The sequence below is a fragment of the Convolutriloba macropyga genome, chromosome 5 (genome assembly GCF_964194025.1).
Source record: "Convolutriloba macropyga chromosome 5, txConMacr16.3, whole genome shotgun sequence".
Lineage (NCBI taxonomy): Eukaryota > Metazoa > Xenacoelomorpha > Acoela > Convolutidae > Convolutriloba > Convolutriloba macropyga.
In genome coordinates this window covers 21,052,204-21,073,227 of record NC_134472.1, presented here as the reverse complement: position 1 = coordinate 21,073,227, position 21,024 = coordinate 21,052,204, and the positions used below count along the sequence as shown (strand labels likewise).

At 28.4% G+C, this 21,024-nt stretch overlaps 1 protein-coding gene across 1 annotated transcript in view; it reads left to right on the top strand.

Annotated features, from left to right (window-relative positions):
- The window catches only part of LOC142340308 (cytochrome P450 4c3-like), a 74,370-nt gene that overhangs the window by 33,021 nt on the left and 20,325 nt on the right, over positions 1–21,024 (top strand). The gene's annotated exons all lie outside the window — the stretch shown is intronic.

Genomic DNA, 21,024 nt, shown 5'->3' with positions numbered 1-21,024 from the left:
CATATTACCTTTATAATCACTCAAAATCTAGCATTTCTTGTCTCACTTAGTGCAATCCACTAGTACAGAGTTAAGCTGTTAATTATCCATTATCAGACGGATGGTTCGGGTTCTATCCCCACCGACTCCGGTGGACGTATCCCAGATACTAGTATAAAACTAGTGAGACCGTGTAACAAGCACGTAAAACCAACTTGCAAGAATAACTTAAATAAAAAAAGAAAGCTTGAACAAAAAATTGAAAATATTAAAACAATTAAAATTTTCATATATTCCCCATAATCAATATTTAATCAATCTAAAACTAAAACTTTCTTGTCTCACTTGGCGTAGTGGTTAAATCATCGAGTCGAGTTGCTTTAGCAAACGGAAGGTTTGGGGTTCCTTCCTCACTGACTGCAGTGAACGTCCCCCGATTCTGATGAAAAACTATGAAACTAAGTGAGATAAAAAAAACCAAATTCACAATTCTTAAAAAAGATGATCCCTGCTGTGAGACTGTATATGGGACACACTGTGATGGGTATACAGTCAAAAACACTGAGATCGGTGGAAACACAGTGATGAGTGTTTTTTTTTTCAATGTAACTTGCGAAAATTGGTGACGCCACTGCGGGGATAACTTGAACAAAAAACCGGCTTAACTCTTCTATAAAATTTTAAATTTTTCTAATATTTGCGATGCAGTTTCACTGATACTTCCGAATCACTCTTTAAGAGCAAAATCGCCCCTATCGGAGTGATGCCCCGGTACAAAATCACTATTTTTCACGCTTAAAGAGTGATTTCCCTCTTTTAATAATTTTTTTATTTTTTATTTTAAATTATCTATAATCTTCAATAAATTTATATTCTCTCTTTATTTTTCTATATTTATTCCATTATTTTTAAGAAATGATACTAAATTATAATATTTACACGAACAACTTTCTCCAAAAATTTGTTTGTCAGTTAAATTTCTACTAAATCCTCTAGTTAATTGTACATTTGGATGTTGTTTCTTTACATGAGCTCTTATCCCATCATATCTCACAACAGAAGGACAATATAAACAATTAACTATAACTGAAGTACAATTTCTACAGGTATACCTAGTCTCATCAAACTCAGTTAGCTGTTTTACAAAATTACATTTATTACAATTTCTACTTAAGACTTTGGTGTTAAGACTTTGGTGGTATACCAACATATTTATCCAAGATTTCATTTAAATCTTTAATATTATCTTTAGACACAATACACTCTGCTAAATAATTCTTTCCCATCAAATTGAGTGTATTAGTTTTATATCTTCTATCTAAAATTGCTTCAAGGTCTAATTGCATTTTATTTTTAACAAAATTTATTATTTCATCTCTAAATTTTTCATTATTTACATATAGCCTGTTTAAATTATTTTGTCCTTCTTTACTTAAATTTCCAGTCGCTTCATTTATCAATTCTTCTTGTATGGGTAGATTCTGTTCCCGTTCATGGTCTTGATCCCAATCCTGTCTTTGATCCCGATCCTCACCATTGGACTCCATCTCATAAGCATAGTTCAATAATGTCCTTGATCTATTAAACAAATGGTTTGTATGTGATGCTACATGTCCAGCGGTTCTTACTGTTGTATCAGGACTCATATAATTTTATATCATAAAACATGTACCTATAATAACTAAAATAGTTGATGATAACCTAAAACCATCTGCTTTAATCGTTTCTTTTGTTAAAACATCCTTCTGTATTTTAATATCATTTAATGTAAGAAGTTTGTTAAAGTAGAACTGATAATTATCATGATTAATAGTATTTCTATCGGTAGCATTTATCATGAGTGGTTTCATATTTGCTATAAGTTTATTTTTATCTTCACTTTCTAATTTATCTTGTAAACTAAGAGCTTTTAAATCAAGGAAACTAACTCTCGAGTCATATATCATAGTTCTATTCTTATAAATAATATTAAAAAATTCTCTTTCCTATTATATTTAATTTATCATAAAGAAGTTCATCTGACATTCCGTCTGTACAATTATAATAGTTACTATTTAACTCACTAATTATTTTATCGAATATATGTTCAGATTTATATATTTCATTAAAGTTTTTAAATAGATCAGCTCCATTATAAGTTGTTTTAATAAATAGTATCGCAACTCATTCTTGCTGTATTAATTATTTGATCTGGTTTACGACACGTTACAATCCTTTGAATATTATAATGTCTTCCTTCTGTGAAGTAATAAGCTATATCCTTATATAACTTATCACCCATATCATCAAGAACAATTACACTATCTTTGAATTTGGACTTACTTTTTGAGGTGATCATATTTATATCGCATGTATTAAACCCAACATAAAACTCACCAGTCTCAGGATCTATCCAATCTGTATCATCTTTAGCTTGATCAGTGAAACTGCTTTGATCAGTGAAACTGCTTCGCAGATCAGTGTCTTGGTATTGGTTTTGGTTTTGATCGGTGTATAACTTTTACTATTGTCTAATAAAATATGTTTTGCCTGTACCACTTCCACCATAAACAATAGTATGTAATGGTGACTTTTCATATTCAAATCTAACTAAACTTTTTTCATAAATCCACCAAAGTTTTCTTCTTGTTTCGTATATTTACTTGGTATTGAATCATATATAATACAACAAATTGCAATTAAGAAAATAGAAAATATAACTCCCCTACCTGTCTCCATTCTTATATATGAAAACATAGATAAAAACAGACTTATAATTAGACTTATAATTAGACTTATAATTAGACTTTTAATTAGACTTATAATTTGACTTATAATTAGACTTATAAATAGACTAAGACTCAGACCTATAGTTAAACCCATTATTAAACATTAATAATTTTTATATTAAAAAAATGCTTATCCTAATTTTTGAGCAATTCAATAATAAATTTAATATTGTTAATAATGCTAGGAGTGATATCAGAATAAAAGATATAGGAAAAGATATTAGTCTAACACCAATTGAAATTGTAATGAGAGATCAAACTCCAGATATCACAAGTGAACCTAACGTCAACATTATTGTCAGTCTACATCCAACTAATGGTACACATTGGGTTTTAGTTATAAGAAGAGAAGGTGGTCCTGTGTATTACTCTGATAGTTTTGGTGTTGAGACGCCACCATTATTTTTAGAAGAATATGATCTAGGCTCTAATGAAAGAATACAACAACACAATGAATCTAATTGTGGGGCTTATTGTCTATATATGATCCATCTTATTGATAGAGGATTTAAAATTATCAATGCTTTGAATATTCTAGTTAATCAATGTAAATATCCGGGAATATATAATGAATGTTTTTGTTTAGTTTGTAATATTAATCAGGGAAGCAGCTTCGCAGATGATAAATATAATGTTAATGATAATGATAATGATAACGATAATGATAATGATAATGATAATGATAATGATAATGATAATGATAATGATAATGATAATGATAATGATAATGATAATGATAATGATAATGATAATGATAATGATAATGATAATGACAATGATAATGATAATGATAATGACAATGATAAGGAAAATGATATTGATAATGATAATGATAATGTTGATGTTGATGTTAATGATAATGATATTGAGAAAGATAATGATAATGATAAAGATAATGTTAATGATAATGATCTACGAAGTAGCTTTGCTAATAATGATAATGATAATAATCTACAAAGTGGCTTTGCTAATAATGATAATGATAATAATGATAATTTTATATATCTCTTTGATGAAAAACCTCAAAGGGTTAAACCTTACAACAAAGAATATCTTAGTAACAATATCTCTGTAAATATAAATGAAGATCTACAATCATGGCTGAATGATGATAATATAATTACAGAAGCTACACTCCCAGAGAACTTTAGATGTAGAATATCTGGTCCTAGTGAAAGTGGTAAGACATTCTTATTAAAAAAAACTAATTCTGGCTAGAATATACTTGCTATACATTATTGGTCCTACTTGTGAACAATATGAAGGTGTAGAGAGAATTGATCATAAAGCAGATGTCGAGTTTGTTAAAGATATAAAAGAGTTACCCTCTCCCGATCAACTACCAAAAGACCTAAAGAAACTAATGATATTTGATGATGTTAGAGCCAAAGAACCAGTTATTAATGAATACTTTTGTAGGGGTAGACATAATAATTGCAATATGATTTATTCTAACCAAATCTATTCACAGTAGATAGACAGATTGTTAGAGAGTATTGTAATCTATTTATTTTATTTGATTAAAGAGATAAAGTCCTCACATCTATATATCAAGATTTCTTTATTAATGTTGAACTTACTTATAATGATTTTGCAAATATATGTAATAAGGTACGGAATGAAGCTTATAATTACATTGTCATTGATATAACTAAAAAAAAATATTAATGGTAAACTAAGAATTAATTGGGATCGGAGAGTTTTGTAGTTTAGTTTAGGTTTATATCTAGACTAGATCAACAAAGTTTCTGGTTACACCAGATCAACGAAGTTGCTGGTTACACCAGATGTAAAGTAAAACTTAATACATCACCATTAAAATCTATAGGTCTTCCATGCTCATCTTTAATATGAAACTCTTTATATTCTATTCTATCCTTTGTTACATTTTGATACAACATATTAGTTGGTATAATACTTATCAAGTAACCTGGTGGTTCTGTTAGAGTAAAAGTATATAGTATGTCTATGTTATTACCATTATCTTTAACACCAGATATCACATTAGAATGAATGTTAATGATACTAAAACCATAATATCAACAATTTTCTGGGATTTATATTTACCTTTTTTATAAACTACTTTCCTAAATCCTAGTAATGAGGCTATTGAGTTCTCTACATCAAAGCCAAGCGCACCTTGTTTTATTTCCATTTTACATTTCATTGTATTTTTATCTACTTCTATTATAACATTACCATCAGTTTCTTCTTTTATTAATTCTGCTATGGCGGTTGACTCATTTGCACCCGGTGTAATAGTTGAATATTACAATGGGATTCCTTTATAATTATAATTAAGAACAGATATAATGTTAGAATCAGTATTATTGTTATTGTTAGAGACAAGAGGTTCTGCCAAACCATCATCATCTTCTATAACCGTATTAGCATATAGAAATTGATTATTACTTCTATTCACATTAAACACTGTGTTATAGACTGATAATCTAATTAAACCTAATTTTGTTGTATTAAGTATAGGTTCAATAAAGGTAAACTTTTCTGTTTACTTTATCATTGTAAAGTTAAGTGTGTGTTCTTCTTTAGTTTTAGTTAAAGCTTCATGTATATTTTGTAGTTCCCTTAAGATTAAATGTCAGTCGTTTTTCATCTAAAAAATGAACTTTATTTCGGATACAACTTATGGTTATAATAATGATATACACAAAAATAAGATTATAAAATATAAACCTAATAATCTAGCAACAATGAATACGGTTAATACTAATATAAATATCATACTGAATATAGAAGAGAATCATTTAAATTTGCATGGTTCGTATCTAGAGATAGAGTTTGTTGTATTAGATGATGCTGGGGGTGTATTTGCTAACAATGCTAATATCAGATTAGTAAATTATGGTTTGATGACATTGTTTAGTTCAGTTAAACTTGAAACTAGTGGTCGTAGGACGACTGAATATATAGATCCCTGTCATCATTATCTATTGATGTATAAGTTATTAACTCGTACTGATGATGAATATGAGAGTGGTTTTGTTAGAAATCAAGGTAATAGAGATAGTCAACTTAAAGGTGACCATATTGCTGCAGAACGAGGTCATATGTATAAGATGGTTAAGATGTGTGATCTATTTGGTTTTGTAAATGATTTAGAAAAGATTATTTATTGTTTAAGTTTTAAACTAATATTAAAAAAAAAATAATAATGATAGAGCTCTATTTAGAATTAACGCTGGTGCTGATTCGGTGGGTAATGATGGTAATATAGAAATTAGAGATATATCCTGGTGTGTGCCCAGTATTGATCCTAGTAACGACAATAGAATTATTGTGCAAAAGGGTTTAAGTAAAAAGAATAATGTAGACTTTAGCTATTATGAAAGAAAGGCATTTTATAAGGATGTACCCAATGCTACTAACTTCTTGTTTGCTCTAGGTATTGAAAGTGGTATGGAAAAACCACAATATATAATAGTTCGTTTTGAAAACAATAATGTTAATGAACACACTCATGATGCATGTACATTTGATATAATGAATCTTACTGAGTGTTATTGTAAGATTGGTAGTGAGTTTTATCCCGAGGATAAAACGAATATTAATTATGGCACTAATAATTATAACGAGGGTTTTAAATAGATTGTCAATTATAATAAAGATTATAATGGATTACCTCATAATATTAAACCATATATAAATCATAGAACATTCGAAAGTTATTATAGAAAATATATATTCGATACTAGATATCAAAGTGATCATATAGGTCCACAACCAATATAACTTAATTTCAAATTTAGTGCTGCAGTTGCTGATGTTATATGTCAAGCATTAGTATTAACTAGAAAGGTTATTAGTGTTAATAGTAATGCTAATAAGATGGTTGATATTATATCTTAGTTATATCTAATAGTATAGTTAAAGTATACTTATATCTAATAGTATAGTTATAGTTAGTAATAATAGTATACTTATACTTATACTTATACTTATACTTATACTTATACTTATACTTATACTTATACTTATACTTATACTTATACTTATACTTATACTTATATTTATACTTATACTTATACTTATACTTATACTTATACTTATACTTATACTTATAATTATACTTATACTTATACTTATACTTATACTTATACTTATACTTATACTTATACTTATACTTATACTTATACTTATACTTATACTTATACTTATACTTATACTTATACTTATACTTATACTTATACTTATACTTATACTTATACTTATACTTATACTTATACTTATACTTATACTTATACTTATACTTATACTTATACTTATACTTATACTTATACTTATACTTATACTTATACTTATACTTATACTTATACTTATACTTATACTTATACTTATACTTATACTTATACTTATACTTATACTTATACTTATACTTATACTTATACTTATACTTATACTTATACTTATACTTATACTTATACTTATACTTATACTTATGCTTATACTTATATATATATATATATATATATATATATATATATATATATATATATATTTATACTTATACTTATACTTATAGCCAGTCATTATCTTAATCAAATTGTTTCCTACCAGTCTTAACAAAATCTTTAGCATAAATAGTATCTAGTTTCTTTTTATTCTCTAGAGACAAACCTGTAGCTTCAAGTTTAGTCTTATGCTTAGGCTTAGTCTTAGCCTTAGTCTTAGGCTTAGGCTTAGTCTTAACAACAAAAGGATCATACTTTTTAACTTCCATTATTTTTTATATATAGAAATGAGTCTTTTAAATAAGTTCAAAACCAATTCATATTGTGTTGGTGGTAGACATTATAGTGGTACTAATAACATAAGAGGGGTTGTGTCAGCCAAAGGAACAAAGATGTTAAAGAGTAAATGTGTTAAGTGTAAGAGAAATAAATCAATGACAGTATCTGATGCAACAATAGAAGCAGAGGGATTGAAAGATTTCTTTAAAAGTGTTGGTAGAGCTACAGTTAACTTTGGAAAGAAAGTTGCTAATAATCCAATAAGAGCATTAGAGATTGCAAGTAAAATAGGAACTGCAGCGGCATCTAGAAACCCTAGAGCTGTTTTATCAGCCACACTTGATTTAATTAAATTTGCAACTACTGGTGAAGGTATAAAGGTAGTACAAAAAGGAAGAGGTTTATAATTAGGTACAAAGAAGGGATAGTTTAATTATATTAGAGTTTAAATATAACTACTTCATAGAATAGTAAAACTACTTCGTTGATCTACATCTATCGGTAAGTATTAATACTAATATTATTTTTACTAAAAACATTGTTATTACAAAGCACTGATAACTTTAGTTTAAAAAATTACTTAATATATTTTTCTTGTTCTTATATTCTTCATATACCTTGACTAATTGATTATATTCATCATTATCTATCTTATTATCATTTATTGATTTAGTATATAGTTTATTAAACTTGTCGCTAAACTGTTTACTTAAAAAATACATTTGTGAATACTTTATAATTTTATTTCTTATTTTGTTATTAATTGTTATTGATAATGAACCACAAACAGTTGCGGTAGCAAAAGCTGTTGGTATAGAATAAGGTAGTCCTATACCTGTTAATGCAACTGATGTTGTTGTTGTCGTTGTTGCAATTGATGATAATAATATTTCTGTTATCTCAGCTACGTTAATATAATTTTTATATCTACTTAACTTCTTATTATAGTTATTAGTTTCACTTTCATAATAATTTCTAATATCTTTTATAATGTTAATATTGTTGTTAAATTTTTTATTAGCTTGAAACTTTTCATATTTTAATCGTTCTGATACTGATGATAAATCTAGATATAGTAATCTCTCACTCGGTGCTGTTGGATTGGTCAGAGCTTTGCTTATTTTCATTAGTAAAAATTCTTTCTATTTCTTTCATTATATCTTCTTGCTTAAAACCATAATGCATCTCAAGTCTTTCTTTCTCTTTATTATCAACTAACGCACTTCGTAAAATTATAGCAATTATATGTTGTACTAAAACACCTCTAAGAGATTTATTGTATTCTGTCATTTCTCTTAGACAGTTAGTAAACATATCATCTAAATGTATGTTAGTAATATCTTGATTAAACTTATTATTATCAAATTCTTGTTTTTATTGATTATATTTAGAGATAGTATCAGCAGCAACTTTTTTTACAAAGTTAACAGTATTTGTGATTTCACTTGCTGATTCAAAAAACTCATTAATCAGTTCATCATTAACTTGTGTTTCATTTAGTTTTAGTGTTTTAGTTGTGACTTTATCAAACTCACCCTTTCTTAGCTCAGTTATGTTTTTACTTAAAATGTCTATTTTATTATTAGAAGATAATAAGTTATTGTCACGATACTCTTTATTAGCAACATCTTTTTCAACTATTGGAGGATGAACATTTGTTATTTTATAGGTATCCTTCATATCAATATTATCATTATCTTCTAGGAATAACCCACGAGCCTTACTTAATGTTAAGTCATTTGTTGATGTTGATGTTGATGTTGATATTGATTGATGTTTAGCCTGATTGAATCTATTTCTTGTCATCTTTGTATTTGTTTACAGAAATTACAGAATTATACCTGATGTTTCCAAAACTTTATTATTAGATTCGAAATCAAACTCAGATTTTAATAATTCCTGTTCGCAATATTTACCTTCTATTATCTCTCCATTTATGTCTTCTATCTTATATGTTAGTGGTTGTGTGTTCAAAACTTCATTAACTTTAAATAGTTCTCTATTCCAATTAGAAGTGTAAACTTTAGAAAAGATATTACGTTTATCTGCATTTCTAACATAATCACCAACTGTAAATTTAGGTTTAAAATTCTTAAAACTAAAAGTGTATTTAACTTTATCAGGATTATTAGAAGCATCAACTGGTGTCATATTAATTGTTGAATGAATGTTATTGTTATATGTTATGACTGCATCGTTCTATATATTTAACCAATTACCATCACCATTGATGAACATTGGTTTATTAACTATATGTAATAAGGTTCTGTTGAATCTCTTTATAAACACAGCTTTTAAATCACTATAAGTAGAATATAGTTCTGTCTCATATTCTTTAAATAAAGATTAAAATGTTTTATTGTAAAACTCACTATCCCTATTTACCAATAATTTTTCTGGATTTCGACTTTCAGAGCCACCTTGTGGACCTTCTGATAGGATTGTTTTAAAACCTTCAGTTAAAGATAAACCAGTTTTATTATTTATTGGAATAGCCCATGCATATTTTGTGAATATATCTATAACTGTTAATATAAACTTATAATTATTATTGTATTTACTTAGAGATGACTTATTAATTGAATCAGCTTACCATGTTTCATTTTTATATAATGGTATTATTCTTTCCCTTCTAAACTTTGTTATTTGAGGATTGAATACTTCTTTAGCTAGGAGTTGTTGTTTAATTTTAATTGTGTCCTGTTGTTGTTGTTTTTCCACCATTGTTTATTTACCATAATTAAAAACAAAATTATCTAGTTGTTCTTGATTAATAATATTCATAGATAAAAGTTGCATAGATATATCTAGCATTTCATCATATAATCCATCATGACCAGCTTTTGTTTCTAGTATAAGTAATCCTAGTCTTTATACTAAACTATTCGGGTCTGTTTTGCTAAGACCACTAGCTTTCACTTCTTCATCACTCCCCTTAAACAGTTTCTTCCTCTTCTTCTTCCTCTTCTTCCTATTCTTCTTCTTCTTCTTCTACCACCCTTTGTTCATAAAAACTAGTATCATGTCGATATTTTTCATCTTCACTGGAGGTTGGTATTGATATAACCTGAGAAGTGGGTTCACCAATACTAGCAAACATTCTTTTATAAATTTTGATCTATTATTTTTAGTATCTCCTCTTTGTTTATAACCAATATCCTTTAGGAATTGTTTTATTTTGATTTCATCTCCTTTTAAATCTCTCTCGGTTACATCTTTATTAGTAATGAATAAAGCAAAACCCTTAGAAAAATCATAGGTTTTACCTATCATTTTTATACCATCTGGGACTAGAGATACATCTATATCATTTATTTTAAATTTGTTTGAATTTGCATCAGCTGATGTTAATTGAAATTGTTTGTTTGTTTGTTTAACCATTTCTAACAATATTTCAATCATATCATTGTCTGCAGCAAATGTTTCGCTTCTATCATCTTTTAATTTTACGGTTGGATCGGGTGAAGGTGTTAAGAGAGCAGCTCGCTCATCAAGAAAGCTGCTTTGTTGATGGTTTCCTACACTTTAAAGCATTAGTGTTGCTGTCTAGCGCGGCTAAGATTTTGTTTTGAAGAGCTTGCACTGAATCAGCGTTAGTATTTAAAGTTTTAGTTAAAGGATCAAATAACTCTTATAAATCACCATAATATTCTTGTTGTTTTAATTTATCTTCTAATCTATTGTTTTGTTCTTTTAGACTGTTTAAGTGTTTCTAATTTAGTCGTTTCATGTAATTATAATAAACCATTATATAGTGTAATCGCAGTAAAGATTAACTTTCTATCATCATTAATGGTTAGCTCTTTAATATTATTTATAAATGATTCTATTGATTCTTTACTTACATATAACCCTAATTTTATTAATAGCTCTATAGGAGTAGTTTTAATCTTTTTTTAAAATCTCTTTTGAATAGATATAGATTCTCATCATGAGGATAGCTTTTGATGTTATTTACATAGAATTTTTTATCATCAAATGTGTTTAGACTAATCTTACTTGTTTTTGTTGTTGTCATGTTATCACCAATTTTTTTGTATTCTACTTTCATCTACAGCTCTCTGTGTGTTATACATTAATGCATTATAATACTCTTCATATTTAGCATTGTTACAATTCTTCAATCCTTTCTCTTTAGCTTTATTTGTGTAATCTTTGAAGCTATTTGTTTTTGGTGACAAGGCTATAAACTAATCTATTATTCTACTTCTCAATTCATGTTTGAATTTACCTGGCACTTTATTATTAGTTTTGATTGGTGGGTCTAGATTACTTAAGTCCATATATTCATTGTCAACATTACCCTCACTAAAGCTTAATACAAAACTATCAGTATCCATATAATGGAGTTGTAGATCTTTGAGAGATGGTTGCGGAATATTATAGAATACATCATACATGTGTAATTTTTTAAATTCTAAGATATTAACAACTACATATACTGGAGAATCATATTCTGTTTTTTTCTTTATATATTCAATTTGGCTATAATCCTTTTATCTAGTTATATTCTTAAATGTTGGTTTACTTATACTTTTCATTATCTTTTCTTCATCATGTAAGAACTTACTTTGAAGGAAATGTAGGGGATTCATGTACATTCTCCCATATGGTGAGTTGTTCATTAATTTCCTTACATCCTTCTCTGCTTCAGTGTTAGCTTTTGCTCTTTTATTTGTTTTGTTTTGTATATAATCTCTACATATATAATCTTGTTTAAATTTAATTACTCTATGATTTTTAGTTACTTTTACACCCATCTTAACATAGAACTTTAACATTCTATAATGAACCATATATTTTGTCTTGTTGTTTTGGTCTAAGATTAATTTCTCTGATCTTGACTTCCTTCCATCTCTTTCTCTATAGTCTAACTCATTATCATTTATCTTTCTTTTATTAGGCATTAGTGCTAACTGTTCTGTTCTCTCTTTACAACTATTAGTATAATAAAAATCACAAATTTTATAGTAACCGTGATCGCTATTATCTGGAGTATTTAGTATAACATCTATAGATGTGTCGGTGTACTTGAAGTCCTTTTAAGGAGGCTTTTGCATCATTGCATAACCGTATAGGTTGTTTGCGTCTATGTACCATATAGACCTCCGATCATGCTCTGCCATGTTCCTGTTTTTACTGTTAGCATTAGCATCAACTTTACCATCGCCATTACCATTACTATTACTATTACCATTTCCATAACCATTACCATTATTAATATATCTATCACCCTTTATACCACACATACCACCTCCCTTTGCTTCAACGAAATCATCTAACATTTGTTTATCTTTTAATTAATCTAATGTAACACCGTTTGACATTAACCAACAATCAAAACTATAGCCTGGTAGACTTACATAGTGTAAGGGGTTGAGTTTGTACTCTTTTATACTTAGTTTAACATATTCATTCATGCAGTAGTCTAATATTTCCACAACATTTCCTATAAATTCTCGGCACTTACCCAAATCAAAGTATTCATATGGATATAATGTTTTAGTTTTACACCCATATATCTTTGCCATTTAATCTAGAGGCGTAGCTAAGAAGTTATAACTATCTAAGAAATTAAGACAACCAATACTAAACATCTTAGACTTACCAGCGGCTAGTGGTATGTTATCTACTTCTCTTTTATCATTATTCTGTTTGAAGGGTTCACTATATAGTAGGTTGAAGTCACAGCTAGAGCCATTGTGGATTATTACAAGAATGAAGTTTTGTTCTTTATACCTCAGATTACATATTTTACATGCTGGTTCTCTGTATTTACCAGGTTCACGACTATGATCTCTTACTTTTTTATACACGTTTTATTGCAGATATGACAAGTGTTATTAGTTTCATGATATAATTTATCTTCTTCATTGAATATCATTTGTTTGTTGCGCTTGAAGTTATTCTCAGTTTCTATTTCTAATAGATCACTAGCAAATCTTTTGATACAATCAAGACCGAAATAGTATTTGAAATTACACTGCCAGATGTAACCCACACTTAATGGTATGTGTTCAGCTATTAAATATTTACAGTCATTAGTTGCGACTTCAACAATGCAACCTTCTATATCAGCAGTTATAATATTTTTTTTATTCTGACGCTTATGTTCATCTATAAAAGTAATTTTCTTTTTCTTAGGACAAACAACCTCGGGTTTGAAAGAGTGGCTGCATTCATGTTTGTCGTATTTAATTTGTGAATAATCAACCAAAATGTACATCTATCACAATAATAAAATTTAATGTTATTTTTATTTGGTCGTTCTAACAAGGTTTCTATGCTTTTAATTAGAGCACAGTGTTCTGTAGTACCGTCTCCCCAAACCAATTTTCTGACATCTTTTCTATCTTTCTCAAAAAAATCCACTGGTTTAAACAATTCTACTTTACCCCCACCCCACAAGGTGTGTATATCCAAAAATTAATATTGTACAATTTTTGTATTCTTAATATATATCCAAAGTCATCTTCATGTTGTTGTCTTGGTGCAATTAGATTTTTTACATATTTACTTTCACGTGTTGCATGTTGCATGGCAGGATATAGCCAAGCAGTAATAGTCAGTTGCAAGCAGTTATATTTGGAATTGCGTATATTCAGTATTGATTTAGAGTTTTTGAGATCGGGGGTTAAATCTATATAACTACCAATAGATGCTTTAGTTGGTTCAATACTCGGTTAAATACTTCTTAATCCGAGAAACTCAAAGTCATAGCGATAACCTTCATATATTTCCTTTTCGAAATCTAGCCATTGTCTGAAGTCTCCACTTTCATATCTTGCGTTATTAATAATATAGTCAGTGTTGAAAAATATTTTAGTAGTTTTAACTTCTTCTTTGCTTCTCTTTTTGAACTCACACTCAGCCGTGATCTTATATTTAAAACTCTTAACTTTTCTATACTGGTAACAGTTTTGAATTTCTTCTAATGAGTTATTAATGGCTTCATCTATATCTTCAATGTAATTTCCAGCTTTATCAGTAAAATAAAATTCTTTCATGTTCTCGCTAGAGTTTACATCAAAGTATTCTGTGTTTTCTAGATACTGACGATTATGACTATATGAATGAGCAGTTAGAGCTATTTAATTCCTAAATTCGTCATGCCATTCTTTACACTCATACTTAATTCTGGTGTAGATATTGTCGCCGGGTTGGGGAAGGGCAAGCCTTGTTTCAACAACCAAGGTCGAAGACCCTTTAGTTTTAATTTTAGTAATACCTTTAGTTTCAATTTTCGTAGAAAATTTGACATAGATAAAGTCTCCATCCGAATCATACATCTTCTCTATAGTTTTAGTTGAGGCTTCAGTTTTAGTTGGGGCTTCAGTTATAGCCTCATCCAAATCAGAATCAAACATTTTCTCCAATAGTTCTTTATGTTTGGGATCGTAAGATTGATGTCTGTATAAAACCTTCTTTGTTTAAAAGGATAAATTACAGACGTTGCAGAAGTTTGCATTACTGTTATTTGAGTGAGACATGGTTTAATTTATTGGGGGAAATTTTGGAAAAAAGTAATTTTTCGAAAGTGAAAAATGAAGTGTGATAAGTGTAAAAAAAAGCATTGGAGGGAGTGTTGTGATAATTGCACAGAATTAGAATATTGTTGTTATATATGCAAAGATATAGTTAAAGTAAAAGATTATATTAAACTTTTAGAAAAACATTTTAATGGCAAAAGTTTATATTTAACATGCTATATGTGTAGGGTTAATGAACATATTTTTTATTATAGATTTAGAAATGCTAAGTGTAGATTGTGTATTTATCTTCATAGATATAGACACACATATGCCAAAGATAGATTCAAGGAATATGTCAAAAGATTTAATATAAAAGTTTAGAGTTAAGCCGGTTTTTTGTTCAAATTATCCCAGCAGTGGCGTCACCAATTTTCGCAAGTTCCATTGGAAAAAAAAACACTTATCACTGTGTTTCCACCGATCTCAGTGTTTTTGACTGTATACCCATCACAGTGTGTCCCATATACAGTCTCACAGCAGGGATCATCTTTTTTAAGAACTGTGAATTTGGTTTTTTTATCTCACTTACTTTCATAGTTTTTCATCAGAATCGGGGGACGTTCACTAGAGTCAGTGAGGAAGGAACCCCAAACCTTCCGTTTGCTAAAGCAACTTAACTCGACTCGATGATCTAACCACTACGCCAAGTGAGACAAGAAAGTTTTAGTTTTAGATTGATTAAATATTTATTATGGGGAACATATGAAAATTTTAAATATTTTAATATTTTCAATTTTTTGTTCAATTTTTCTTTTTTTATTCAAGTTATTTTCGCAAGTTGGATTTACGCGCTTGTTACACGGTCTCACTAGTTTTATACTAGTATCTGGGATACGTCCACCGAAGTTAGTGGGGATAGAACCCGAACTATCCGTCTGATTATGGATAATTACCAGCTTAACTCTGTACTAGTGGAGTGCACTAAGTGAGACAAGAAATTTATTGAGTAAATGTTCCTCATTCTTCATTAATTTAGACGACCAAAGAATTGAACACTAATTTGACTAAATGTAACTGGTCAGAAGCTTTCATAACAACTCGAGTGCTATGGGCCAACTGAATGCAATAACTCAATCAAGTCAAGTCAAGTCAGAATCAACTCAATCGAAGAATGTTAAAGCGTGAACAGGCAGTATTTTAAATAAAAAATGGGAAAAATTGATAAAGTAAGGAAAAACTATGCCATTCGAGTTTTTTAAACATTTCATTTTCGGCTGATCAATAAAGTTATTGAAATTAATAGAAGAAAGTAAATCTCCCTGAATAAGTAGATTTAATTCAAACAACCATTTAAGAATGCATTTGTTTCTCGACATTATTTTACACTTTGTTTCGTGACACAGTCCATTAACACTGGATCGTGTTATCAAGTAGCCGGATAGCTTTTTAAAATTTAAATTGAAAAATTCTGACTTTTCCATATTTTACATATTTTACTTTTTGCTCTGGAGTCTACATAAGTAGTGGATAAAACAAGGAAAACAACCACCACTAAAATTTGAACCTTTCTCCTAACGCTAATCGGGCATGTCGAATCGGGCCAAATTCTACTGCTTGTTGGTTTCCTTGTTTTATCCAATACTACATATTACCTTTATAATCACTCAAAATCTAGCATTTCTTGTCTCACTTAGTGCAATCCACTAGTACAGAGTTAAGCTGGTTTTTATCCATTATCAGAGGGATAGTTCGGGTTCTATCCCCACCGACTCCGGTGGACGTATCCCAGATACTAGTATAAAACTAGTGAGACCGTGTAACAAGCACGTAAAACCAACCAACTTGAATAAAAAAAGAAAACTTGAACAAAAAATTGAAAATATTAAAATAATTAATAATTTCATATATTCCCCATAATCAATATTTAATCAATCTAAAACTAAAACTTTTTGGATGTTGTTTCTCTACATGAGCTCTTATCCCATCATATCTCACAACAGAAGGACAATATAGACAATTAACTTTAACTGAAGTACAATTTCTACAAGTATACTTACTCTCATCAAAATCAGTTAGCTGTTTTACAGAATTACATTTATTTCAATTTCTAGTTAAACTTTGGTGTTAAGACTTTGGTGGTATACCAACATATTTAGCCAAGATTTCAATTACATCTTTAATATTATCTTTAGACACAATTCAATCTGCTAAATATTTCTTTCCCATCAAATTGAGTGTATTAGTTTCATATCTTCTATCTAAAATCGCTTCAAGGTCTAATTGCATTTTATTTTAAACAAAATTTATAATTTCATCTCTAAATTTTTCATTATTTACATATAGCCTGTTTAAATTATTTCGTCCTTCTTTATTTAAAATTCCAGTCTCTTCATCTATAAATTCTTCTTGTATGAGTAGATTCTGTTCCCGTTCATGATCCTGATCCCAATCCTGTCTTTGATCCCGATCCTCACCATTGGACTCCATCTCATAAGCATAGTTCATTAATGTACTTGATCTATTTAACAAATGGCTTGTATGTGAAGCTACATGTCCAGTGGTTCTTACTGTTGTATCAGGACTTATATAATTATATATCATAAAACATGTACCTATAATGCCTAAAATAGTTGATGATAACCTAAAAACATCTGCTTTAATCGTTTCTTTTGCTAAAACATCATTCTGTATTTTAATATCTTTTAATGTAAGAAGTTTTTTAAAGTAGAACTGATAACTATCATGATTAATAGTATTTATATCTGTAGCATTTATCATGAGTGGTTTCATATTTGCTATAAGTTTATTTTTATCTTCACTTTCTAATTTCTCTTTTAAACTAAGAGCTTTGAAATCAAGGAAACCAACTCTCGAAACATATATCATAGTTCTATTCTTATCATTATTATCAAAAGTATTCTCTTTCCTATTATGTTTAATTTTACCATAACGAAGTTCATCTGACATTCCGTCTGTACAATTACAATAGTTACTATATAACTCACTAATTATTTTATCGAAGTTATGTTCACATTTATATATTTCATTAAAATTTTTAAATAGATCAGCTCCATTATAAGTTGTTAAATAAATAGTATCACAACTCATTCTTGCTGTAATAATTATTTGAGCTGGTATATGACACATTACAATCATTTGAATATTATAATGTCTTCCTTCTGTGAAATAATAAACTATATCTTTTTTAACTTATCACCCATATCATCAAGAACAATTACACTATCTTTGAATATGGACTTATTTTTTGATGTGCTCATATTTATATCGCATGTATTAAACCCAATATAAAACTCACCAGTCTCAGGATCTATCCAATCTGTATCATCTTTACACACTATAATTATATTTTTAGTTTGATCAGTGAAACTGCTTCGCAGATCAGTGTCTTGGTCTTGGTTTTGGTTTTGGTATGAATAAAACTAAACTTTTATTCATAAGCCCACCAAAGTTTTCTTCTAGTTTCGTATATTTACTTGGTATTGGAGCATATATCATACAACAAATTGCATTTAAGAAAAAAATATAACTGCGCTACCTGTCTCCATTTTTATATATGAAAACATAGATAAATACAGACTTATAATTAGACTTATAATTAGACTTATAATTAGACTTTTAATTAGACTTATAATTCGACTTATAATTAGACTTATAAATAGACTTAGACTCAGACCTATAATTAAACCCATTATTAAACATTAATAATTTTTATATTAAAAAAATGCTTATCCTAATTTTTGAGGAATTCAATAATAAATTTAATATTATTAATAATGCTAGGAGTGATATCAGAATAAAAGATATAGGAAAAAATATTAGTCTAACACCAATTAAAATTGTAATGAGAGATCAAACTCCAGATATCACAAGTGAACCTAACGTCAACATTATTGTCAGTCTACATCCAACTAATGGTACACATTGGGTTTTAGTTATAAGAAGAGAAGTGGGTCCTGTGTAATACTCTGATAGTTTTGGTGTTGAGACCCCACCTTTATTTTTAGAAGAATATGTTGATCTAGGCTCTAATGAAAGAATACAACAAAACCATGAATCTTATTGTGGGGCTTATTGTTTATATATGATCTATCTTATTGATAGAGGATTTAAAATTAACAATGCTTTGAATAATCTAGTTAATCAATATAAATATCCGGGAAAATATAATGAGTGTTTTTGCTTAGGTTTTAATGTTAATCAGGGAAACCGCTTAGCAGATGATAAATATAATGTTAATGATAAAGATAATGATAACGATAATGATAATGATAATGATAATGATAATGATAATGATAATGATAATGATAATGATAATGATAATGATAATGATAATGATAATGATAATGATAATGATAATGATAATGATAATGATAATGATAATGATTATGATACTGATATTGATAATGATAATGATAATGATAATGATAATGATAATGATAAAGATAAAGATAATGATAATGATAATGATAATGATAATGATAATGATAATGATAATGATAATGATAATGTTAATGTTAATGATAATGATAATGTTAATGATAATGATCTACGAAGTAGCTTTGCTAATAATGATAATGATAATAATGATAATTTTAGATATCTAATTGATGAAAAACCTCAAAGGGTTAAACCTAACAACAAAGAATATCTTAGTAACAATATCTCTGTAAATATAAATGAAGATCCACAATCATGGCTAAATGATGATATTATAATTACAGAAGCTACACTCCCAGAGAACTTTAGATGTAGAATATCTGGTCCTAGTGAATGTGGTAAGACACTCATAATAAAAAAAACTAGTTCTGGCTAAAATATACTTTGATCAGCTATACATTATTGGTCCTACTGGTGAAGAACATGAAGGTGTAGAGAGTATTGATCATAAAACAGATGTCGAGTTTGTTAAAGATATAAAAGATTTTTACCTCTCCCGACCAACTACCAAAAGACCTAAAGAAACTAATGATATTTGATGATGTTAGAGCCAAAGAACCAGTTATTAATGAACACTTTTGTAGGGGTAGACATAATAATTGCAATATGAGTTATCTTAACCAAAATCTTTTCACAGTAGATAGACAGATTGTTAGAGAGAATTGTAATCTATATATTTTATTTGAACAAAGAGGTAAAGTCCTCACATCGATATATCTAGAATTCTTTAATAATGTTGAACTTAGTTATAATGATTTTGCTAATATATGTAATAAGGTACGGAATGAGCCCTAATAACTAATAATAAAAATATTAATGGTAAACTAAGAATTAATTGGGACCAGAAAAATTTGTAGTTTAGTTTAGGTTGATATCTAGACTAGATCAACAAAGTTTCTGGTTACACCAGATCAACGAAGTTGCTGGTTACACCAGATGTAAAGTAAAACTTAATACATCACCATTAAAATCTATAGGTCTTCCATGCTCATCTTTAATATGAAACTCTTTATATTCTATTCTATCCTTTGTTACATTTTGATACAAGAAATTAGTTGGTATAATATTTATCAAGTAACCTGGTGGTTCTGTTAGAGTAAAAGTATATAGTTTGTCTGTGTTATTACCATTATCTTTAACACCAGATATCACATTACAATGAATGTTAATGATACTAAAACCCACAATAACAACAATTTTCTGGGATTTATAATTACCTTTTTTATAAACTACTTTCCTAAACCCTAGTAATGAAGCTATTGAGTTCTCTACATCAAAGCTAAGCGCACCTTGTTTTATTTCCGTTTTACATTTCATTGTATTTTTATCTACTTCTAATATAACCATCAGTTTCTTCTTTTATTAATTCTGCTATGTCGGTTAACTCATATGCACCCTGTGTAATAGTTGAATATTACAATGGGATTCCTTTATAATTATAATTAAGAACAGATGAAATGTTAGAATCAGTGTTTTTGTTATTGTTAGAGATAAGAGGTTCTGCCAAACCATCGTCATCTTCTATAACCGTACTATCATATAAAAATTGATTATTACTTCTATTCACATTAACCACTGAGTTATAGACTGACAATCTAA